Source organism: Octodon degus, unplaced genomic scaffold (assembly GCF_000260255.1).
Source record: "Octodon degus isolate 3935 unplaced genomic scaffold, OctDeg1.0 scaffold00237, whole genome shotgun sequence".
Classification (NCBI taxonomy): Eukaryota; Metazoa; Chordata; class Mammalia; order Rodentia; family Octodontidae; genus Octodon; species Octodon degus.
In genome coordinates this window covers 1,524,814-1,534,977 of record NW_004524813.1, presented here as the reverse complement: position 1 = coordinate 1,534,977, position 10,164 = coordinate 1,524,814, and the positions used below count along the sequence as shown (strand labels likewise).

At 38.2% G+C, this 10,164-nt stretch overlaps 1 protein-coding gene across 1 annotated transcript in view; it reads left to right on the top strand.

Moving 5' to 3' along the window:
- LOC101565073 (ephrin type-A receptor 6) overlaps window positions 1-10,164 on the top strand; it is a 1,186,195-nt gene that overhangs the window by 176,342 nt on the left and 999,689 nt on the right.

Genomic DNA, 10,164 nt, shown 5'->3' with positions numbered 1-10,164 from the left:
TATTAGTGGCATTTGTGTAAGACCTAATTATCAAGAAATAGCTGTGTAGTGAGACCCTGTAGACCATGTACTAAGTACAAAATATTAAATAAAATACACAAAAGAAATTGCAGCACCATGCAATTCTAGATAAGTTTAGAGCTACATTGTTATCACAGTGAAATGTCAGTAATTTTCAAGAAGAAATATTATCATGGACTTGCCTAGCCCCAATCTCTTAAAATGACTGTATGAGAAATGACTTAACTAAAGAGAGGCAATGAATTGTGGTTGGCAGGGAGTCCAAGAAGGCCGACACTCAATCATGAATAAAGGCTGCGGGGACAAACAAGGCGCTCCACTGGACAGCCCATATATATTAGATTTTCAAACAAAGGAAGGCTATACTGAGACAAGGCAAGAACTGAGCAGGACCTTGGGAAGTTAGTACAAAGACTTCTCCAAGCAGTAAATTTTGTCAATGATCTCTAAAGTTGGCAGCTTTATTACTCCAGAATAGGGGATGTCAGAAGCCCCTGTCCTCAGCTGCCTGCTGCAAATATTGAGCTTTTCCAACAAAGTCAGAGGTTCCTTCATGATTAGCAATTTAACCCTCATATAACCTGGTATCCAACAAAATATTTTCCCTTTTTATAGTAATCCACTGAAAGCTTATTAATCCTGTGAATATACAGATTAAAAATGTTATATAGATATCTTTACAATCTTCTATTTGAAATTAGGACTCATATTTGAAACAAAATATAGAAATAATATATATTTAAATAGCAACAAAGAGAGATTTACTTGTTACTGGCAAGTTACAGAACATTTTCTTATCACACTATGTTGATTTATTGCTTTTCTATGAATAGTATATTCACATTGGTTAAAAAGCAGTAATAAGTAAGAGAACTTATATGTGTATAACAGTTATGGGTATTATAGGGTGAATTTTTAAAGTTTTTATCTGTTTGTAAAGTACCTGGGTTCTTCACTTCTAAAAGTTCACTATTGGTTTCAGTAATCATCATGTTTGGTATTAGAGACTTTTAATATTAACATATGTCTGAGTATACCATTTCTCTACTATTGAATCACAAAAATATGTTTGATTTACATTTAACAATAATGAGTGAATCTAAAATTTTTGTTCACCTAAAGAAGAATTTGTTTTGGAGGAAAATAAAACATAAATGATCCCAGAGAGGATTATAAAATATTTATGGAAATTCCGTAATGAAAAGTTTGCATACATAAGTAATTAATTAGTGAAATTGAGAAGAAAATAAGAGCTAGGGGAAAATGTTTTACACCTAGCAACTACACAATTTTTGCACATCTTAAAGTAAGAATACATTATAGACATTGATTGATAATTAGTTTTCTAAATGTTTAAAAAGTAGGTCAATATCCTATTGATTTATGTGATCAGTCATTACTTAATATTTGTATGTTTAGGGCATTGACCACAGGATTAAATTAAACTACCCTGGTAACTAGATATTTTCTTCTTATTTAATGTACTTGTCCTGTGAAATTTCTTTTTCTGTTTTTGTTAAAATTTCTTCAGTCCTTTTACAAAGATTAATTGGGACAAATGATAAGCAGGGGCAGTTTCCCTAGCGCTTCTACTTGTCTGCCTTTAGGTCTCATTATCTTTGTCATTGCTTATCCGGATGGAGGAAGGTGAAAGAGTGGACACGGCACAAACGTGCGTCTTCTTCCTGTGACGCACTACGGAAAGTGGCGGAGTTGAGCTTGGAGTTTATGCCCGTAGCTTACTGGTACAGAAACCAGTTACCTTCTCCATACGGTGTTGGTTGTAGTGATGATAAAATGCCTGTAAAACATGCATACATGTTTCCAATTGAATACAAAAGCTTGTTGTATACAAAGGAAAAGTCTGCGGATGCAGCCAGTTCATTTTTAGTGATAGGCATTTGGTGCCAATTGAAGGATTTATGTGTGTGTTCTTGGTGCTGCACATGCCCCTGTATTTTATGCAACATAAAATCATTTGCATAGTGTTTTCCTGCTGATGGAAAGTATTGGTGTTTAGCAACAAGTCATCTCACAGCGTATTTTCTGAGCTATACAAACCTAAATGTTAAATTAGTCTTAGAAATGAACCACAGCTCAAGTAGTAATGTGACCACACACGTAATGGAAACCGAACACAGTAGCTGCACATCGCTTTTCTTCTGTTCTGTTAAAACAATTTGGCTTGTTGATCTTTGGTACTTGTACACCTGCTTAACCATTAGGGCGGTAGAGACGAAAACAGTGGCACAGATTTCAGTCATGCACTACCGTGAGGTACAGCAACACAAAATTTATGGGGTTAAAACTGTAATGGCTTACTGTTTCTCAAAGGTATTCCTGTTTAATGCAGAATCAGCCGACGCTGCACACAGGAAGCTGAATCCCACTGGGCGCCTGCTTGGGATTGGGGTGTGAAAGGGTTCGCTACTCACAGTGCTCTAGAGACCTGGGCTTGTTAACTCTGGGGAGTCTTTGTAAGCCCTAAATGTGCATTCTTCCCATGACTCTAAAGCTTGCTACAAGAATATCAAATTTGGGCTGTGTTTTCTAGAAAATGGTTGGGATTTTAATAAATGAATCTAGTGTGTCTCTTTGTAATGCAAATAATGAAATGCTAGTATGTTGTAAGCAATAATTTACATACTATTTGAGGAAAATTTTCATAACTCAAAAAAATATATATCTAATAAAAATTTTGACTACTAAAAAAAAGTTTCTCATTTCCAAGATCTTTCTCTATGTGGTCTGTCATCCTTTAACAATCTGGCCTACGGGCCGGGCTAGATAGCTCAGTGACATAAGCGCCACCTGGCAAGCGCAAGGTCCTGAGTTTGATCCCGAGTACCATAAAAAAGAAAGAAAAAGAAAAGAAGTCTGGTTTGAACTTTTCCACAGTACAATAGGAAAGAGAAGGACAAGACTGGGGGAGAATGTTCACTTTGTCATAGGTGTGAAATGAAGGTATGAAGGGCCACACGAGGAAAGGGCTACTGGGAAGAACATTAAAAAAAGAAGACCGTGGAGTACGGTGCTGGAGCCAACTTGCTGAACTCTCCCAACCCCGCCTTTCATTCGCAAAACCACCGTGCTCTACCATTATGGCGTCGTGTTAAATTTAGAACAGCATTACTGAGCACAGCTCCGTGTATGAATGCAGCTTCTTAGCCCGAGGCTCTGTGGACCCCAGACACCGAGAGCTAAGCAGGTCAGTCGCTGTTCTCCACAACCACAACAGAAGTAAGACTGAATTGGAATAGCTGGACAGGACTCCCATTCTGAAAGGTGAAGAGTGCCACAGTCACTAACTCACTCTGTCACTGAAATTCGGCGAGGTGTTGTCTTGGTTCTGCGCTGTGGATTCCCTTTGTCAGGATTCCCTGCCCGAGGAGCAGGGGACATTCTCTGACTGAAGTCCACTTGAACTCCGGGGTTTGGCTGTCTTTGGCTCTTGCTGCACTCCTGACTGCCGTGTGAATCACTGTCCTTGTATGTGGGAAGTACCTATGTGCCAGTTGCTAGCTTCACTAACTGCTTGGATATGTTATTTCTTCAACAAGATAAAAAATGCTTTTTAAAATCACTTTTAGATTTTATGGGCAATATTCTCACCATTTCCTTTCATTATACAACTGGGATTATTGACCTTTCACTGTCTCCAGTAGCAGGTTCTATAACATTCTTCTTGCTGCTTTTTTCAGCCTCCCAAATGTGTTTATTCTCAAAGCCTGTGCCACTGATTTCAGTGTATGACAGCGCCTATGTCCTCTTCTGATCTCTTGCTTATAATTCTGCAATTAGGAAGCTGGGCTGGTTTCACGGGGTGGTTTTCAAATTTGTTCAGTGATCACAGGCAATTGCTGCTATGTGGAAGAACTGCAGGTGGATTAAGATGACTTCATTTACATGCAACGCTGCTTCTGCAAGGTTTGAGGCCTGAAGTCTGCGGCCTGTGTCTTAGTAAGGGCTTTAGTGTCTTTTCTTCTGGAACACACTAGCATGTTTTCTAGGGTGCTCGTTAAATGTGGTGATTCTGCACAGAATTCAGGAAACTTGACACTTCCCCTTACGTGCTTTTCTTAACCATGGCACGTTCTACCTGCTGCTCTGGCTTTAGCACTTAAAACAGCTCGTGTGTTTCTTTCTGTATCTTGCTTGTTTCATATTTTGTCTGACTGCTTGATACCTTTCATCTTTTTTTCTGTAATAGAACTTCATTCACTCTTTAAGTCTAGCACAAAGACCATACAGCTGGCTTCTCACAGTCAGTTGCTACCTGCTCTGTGCTGGAGTGTTACTCATCATCTATGTGTCTGTCTCACCAGGACTATTGAATCACTCATATGTTTAAAAATCACACACACACACACACACACACACACACACAAATCACACATATAATAACGTATGAAAAACTGACTAAAACGCATTCCTAAGGTGCTGAAATTGGGGTCTGCTCAGCAGCTGGAGCCATTGCGATGCCCAGGAGGAATGCTCTGTTCTTTTTCATCTCTCGAAAACACAGAAGTTTCCTTCAGGAAGTATTGAAGTGTTTTAGGTGTGGAAGGATTTAGAATATACTCTTATCCACCTTGCTATCAACTCAGACCATTACTGAGAGCCAAAGCCAATCTGCTAGAGTCACGGAGTGGTAACTAATATTGAGAAGTGATAATGAAATGTTTTGCCCTGGCGCGCCAGGGAGATGGCTCAGTAGACTAAGTGCTGCCCTGGCATGCGCAAGGGCCTGAGTTTAATCCCCGGTTCCACAAAACAAATAAACAAAAATAAATAAATAACTGAAATACCTTGCCCTGGGGCTCTGTGTGTTTACCCCCGTCCTTTCCTCTATTTGCCCCCTTCCCTCTGGGTTCTCTCTGCCCATTTCCTCATCCAGGCATTGGTACATCTCACTATGCTAGCGTAATTTTTGATGTTTTCTAAAACTAATACAGAAGAACTCTATATTACTCATTAATTAGACTGCATTTGCATATGTTTGTTTTCTCTCGTTTGACATGGGAGTTTTCAAGTTGGGCTGTGCTGTCCATTCTGACATTTTGGTTGCTGCAAATGATGGAACAGTGTGCAGGTTTCTGTGGAACTTTCCTGCTAGAAACGATAGCAAAGAGAAAGTAGAGCAGGCGTTAAAGACCCTTAGAATGCTTGAATACTTGAAAACTCTGGTATACGGCAAAGACATAATAAAGTACTTAGAATAAATATGTTTCTGTCCTTAGCTAGGAAATGGTATTTATTTACTTACATTGAATTTATTACATTTTATCATGAAAGCTGTGTTACTGATGGTTGAATTTGTAATTCATTTCTTCCTAATATATTTTTTTTTTTTTGGCGGTATTGCAAATTGAGCTCAGGACGCTGCGCTGGCCAGGAGGTGCTTATTCTACTGAGTTAGCTCCCCAGCCCTCCTCCTAACACTGCTGAGTTTACCCGTATGCAAACTCTAGAGGCGGAAAAGATAGAATCTCTCTTATTCTTGTTGTATCCTTCAAAATTAGAGAACATTATTTGAAGAACTTAAATTTAAAACCATATGTAAATAATTTAGGTTCTGTTTTACATAGTAAACAGTATTTTAATCTTGGTTTAAATAACTAATTTTTCATAAGTATTATTTTATTTTGTAAGTTTTTTTATGAAGCTATTATACTAGTCATATTGATGTTGCAAATTCATTTTAATTGTTTCAAGTCATTCTAATTTATATTAATTTTAAAGGTTTGAATAAAAAACAGTATTAATTTCTAAAGTGCTAATGTACATCAAATAGTCTCTCATTTTATCTGACTATTTTAATAATTAGAAATAATGGGAAACTATTAGCATGCAAAATTGGATTCATTCTTTTCAGCTGTGTGATCTCAGTTATGAGTTCAAAGAGTGATATAAATCCCTAGTAGGCTTCCTTTGAACATTAATTTAGGATAAGTCTCATTATAATAGTAGCATTTGTAGTGAGATATGTTTGCTTGAGCTTAGAATTTAAAACCTGATGGGAATTCCTTGCATCAGTTTGAATACTTTCTTTAATCCTATGAAGTATACTTTTCTCTTGTTGCCTGGACAAAATACCCAACAGCCAAAACTACGAAAGGAAAGGTTTATTTAGCTCACAGTTAGCGGAGGTTTCAGTCCTATTTGGCTGCCTCCAAAGCAGATTGGCACGTGGGAGAAGACAGCAGCTCATGGCAGCAGAAAGCAGCAAGAGCAAAGGCAGAAGCGAGGGGCAGCAGCTGCAGCGGCTAGCAAGCCCCTCCCCTCCTTACATTTGTATGCAGGTAGTTTACCCCAGGGTGAGTGTAGCACTCACACCCATAATCCCAGCATTGGATCATGAATAATCACAAACTCTGGAAGCCACCCCAATACCTGAATGAGGCTCTGGGGGAGACAGCTAGACATGAACCATAACAATACTGCACAATGTAATTTTTAAAATATGTTGTGGAAATTAAAGTTTAGCAACTTTGACATCTTTAAAAACCTTTTCTTTTTCTAGAAACATCTGTTTAGTCTATTTTTCTACTGCTGCTGCTTTAAAATTCAGGAGGAAATGATTCTGGGAGTTCTCAGACCATTTCATTAGTGTGCACAGAGGTGAGCAGGATATACAAGGCCTTTAGTGACTAAGCTATTGATTTTATCTCCCCAAGAGCGTTGTTATTAAGGCTTCACAGCACAAGCTTGTGCTGGAGTTCAGAAACACTTATGCCTCAAGTTTATGATCTTCTGCCTAATCATGTTATCAAAGATGACTCTGGAAGCAGAGAGTATAAAGCAATTTGAGATGCCAGGATTTGTTGGCATTAAATAAGAGGGTTTGAAAATATGATGAGAAGCTGAAAGGTCGGATGGAATCAGAAAAAGGAGAAAGTAGACTTACGGTCCCAAGTAGTATTTTCACGTTAGAAAGGTTCTCACACACTAAGTATAAACTCGTGCCATATAACCTTCAATTCCAGACAAAGCTGCTTTCCCATGAAGCAATTCCAAGCTTTTATCTGGCTTGAGAAGAATATGAAATCACGATGTTTGAATGAGTCTAAAAAAAAAAAAAAATATTTTTCCAAGCAAGACAGATTAAAGTTTCATATAGTTTGTTGTAAGAATTTGAAATAGGTTTTTTAAAAATGATTTTTGGCTATTTCCACTTCCACATTAATTTATAGAAAGTAAATTTTTATTTTTGATTTTAGCAGTTACAACCTTATGTCAGATGCGGAGATAGTTTGACTCCCATTGGTTATGGTTAATTGTTTTATCATTCTGATGGGTTATCGTTTTAGTTTTGCCTACTTTGCTTTACAATTTATTTTGTCTCTCTCATGAATATTATTTTATTCCTTATTACGATGCATTCCAATTGATTTGGTTCTAAAATAACGTTATTTAGCATGTTGGGTGTATTTCTGAACATCTATGTTCATCATGTGCTTCAAAATTGTAAATTTTGGGATACCTTGATTGGGAATTTCTTATTTTGTTGTTTTCTGTTTTCTTGTGCTTCTTTAAGGTTCTTTTAATTTTCAGATTTGTAATTCTATCCACCCAATCCATAGAGTCCATAACTAGCCCTAAGAAACTTACCAAAGTATTCATGCTGGTATTCCTGGTAGTCAGGTATTTCCACTTCTTATAAAAAATATATTATAAATGTTATGTACAATTAGAAGAATAAAACTCAAAGTCAGGGCTGGCCAGATAGCTTAGTGGATTAAAACACCTGCTTAGGCAGATGTAGGGACCGAATTCAATCCCCAGCATGCAGGGCCGGCCCCGCCCCCAGGGTGTGCTGAGATGGAGAAGAAGGCTGGGTGGGTGATGCATGCCTGTAATCCCAGTGCTTGGGAGACTGAAAACAGGAGGATGACTATGAGTCTAGTCTACAGAGTGAGACCCTGTAAACCCTGCAGTAAATACACTTAAAAAAAAAAATCTCAAAGTCTCCAAACACAAAGTAATTATAAGGAGATAATACTTGGATCATTATTCTTATTTGATCAGTACACATTGTATATATGTATTGAATTATCACACTATGCCATCTAAGCATTTGTACATATGGCCAGTTAACCAAAGCTTGGTTCTTTAAAGTTGGACGATATGGAAACATTAGCCTAGTGGGATCAAAGCACTGCAGGCATGTGTGCTGAAGGGCACTGTATCCACAAATTTATATGATAAAAATATGCAAATGGGTAGGGAATAATGGAAAGGCACAGGTCTGACTGCTCCCTCGAAAAGATGCAAGCCGTTGGGCAGGCACTGTGATGGTCACTGGCAGAGGTGAGCACCGCCTCGGGGGCACTTGGCCATCTGAGCGCCCTGCGGGCATGCACTCGGGCGCCGCCTTCACCACCTGCGCCCACTTCTGGGGTAGTGTCAGTGGGTTAGCCGCCCTTCATAGCGTGATTCATGCTTCTCTGTTTGGGAAGTTGGAGGACTATCTTAGAAGTACAGGTTCCTTTAGTTAATACTCACGATATATCAGCAAAAATGTCCCTAAACTTCATGGCCTGATATTTTATTTTTCTGTCACTTTTTCATTGTGTCAGAAACTATTCACTAAGCGCACACCCAAGTGCTTTTGTTGGCAGAGTCCTTATGCATATTCTATTTGTTAATTTATCTCTTTGCTTCATTATTCTCTTACCTCCTTCAACTTAATGCAGCAAATGGAGATCATCTTGGGGCCAAGGAGATAGCTCAGCAGAACAAGTGCTTGCCTGACAAGCGCAGGGTCCTGAATTCAATCTCTGGTACTGCAGAAAACAAACAAACAAAAGAAAAAAACAACAGATCATCTTAAATGATGGAGGGTATCTGAAACATAAAGCCAAGTCTCTAAATAGTATGTCTTAATCTATCTTTGAGGCTTAAAGTGTTATTTCATGGTTTTGTCTCTAGCAGAGAAGAAGCTTTTTCACATCTTGAAAAGTTTCACCATGTGTAGTTTATGTCTTCCCTCTCAGTTTCAATCCCAGCTAATTATTGCTTGAATTCTTATGTTTTGAAAATATCTTTTTAAATGTATTCAGTCTACACACACACACACATGCACACACACACACACACACACAAGCACACACGCACACACCCTCACATACCATTATTTATGCTTGGACTGATATCAGAATAATTGAAGATCAAAGTTTTACCAATATTAATCATGCCATTATATAACATAGATTTCCATCTGGCTAGCTTCCTGTTCCAATTTTCACATCACCTGGCTCCCTAGCCACTGAAATTAATGCCTCATGTTCTATGCCTTGCTGTGGGAAGGTATACTGGGTGTCATAGCTGTGTGTGAGCCAGGGTTACTGCTGAGTGTCAGTCCTGGGCTTTAACATTGAACTACATTCCTTAAATGTTTTGGTAAAGCCAAGACTTCCTTAAAATGTTAGTCTTCCCAACCTGGACTCAAACATGTAATCCATTTTTTTTTTCTATATTTTTTTCATTGAGAAACAAATAGCGAAGAGACAGTTTCAAAACTGATTAGTAGGACAGTTTCAATGATTAATACATTTTACGTTGTTATCTTCTAGTGGTCATCCATACTATAAGATGAAGACAGGATATCCTGTCCAAACACTATTAGTACAAATCTTTCTTCTTATTGAATTAAGCAAAAGTAGCTGTATATCTGTCCTAACTATTCTGAATACACAGATACAAAATGGTCATTCCTTTGTATCCCCTTTTTTTGTTTAGTCCTGTCAGAGATGGGTATTCCATTGGTATGTACAACCTACAGGTGTGTGAATTCAGCAAAACAATCCAACACAGTCCAGCAGTCCACAGTAGTAGTAGGTTATCTGGAGAATTTCTTGACTTTAGCCTTTCACAGCTCAGCATATTAATATGGCTTTACTTTATATACCTCATTTTTATACTTTTCTGCTGGATGATTAAGACCAATATAAAGCAAGACCTATATAACAAGAAATGTAACTTTTGTATCTGATAAGGTCAGTCAAGTCCCCTGAGGATTTATCCTGTAAGCCTGCAGTGCAGTTTGTAGATCCATTGTCAGTGTCAGCCCTGTGGATGAGTCACAGCCATTGTTGGCCAATTTTCTCTCTGTTAAAGCCTGATAGAATGTTTTCTCTCCCT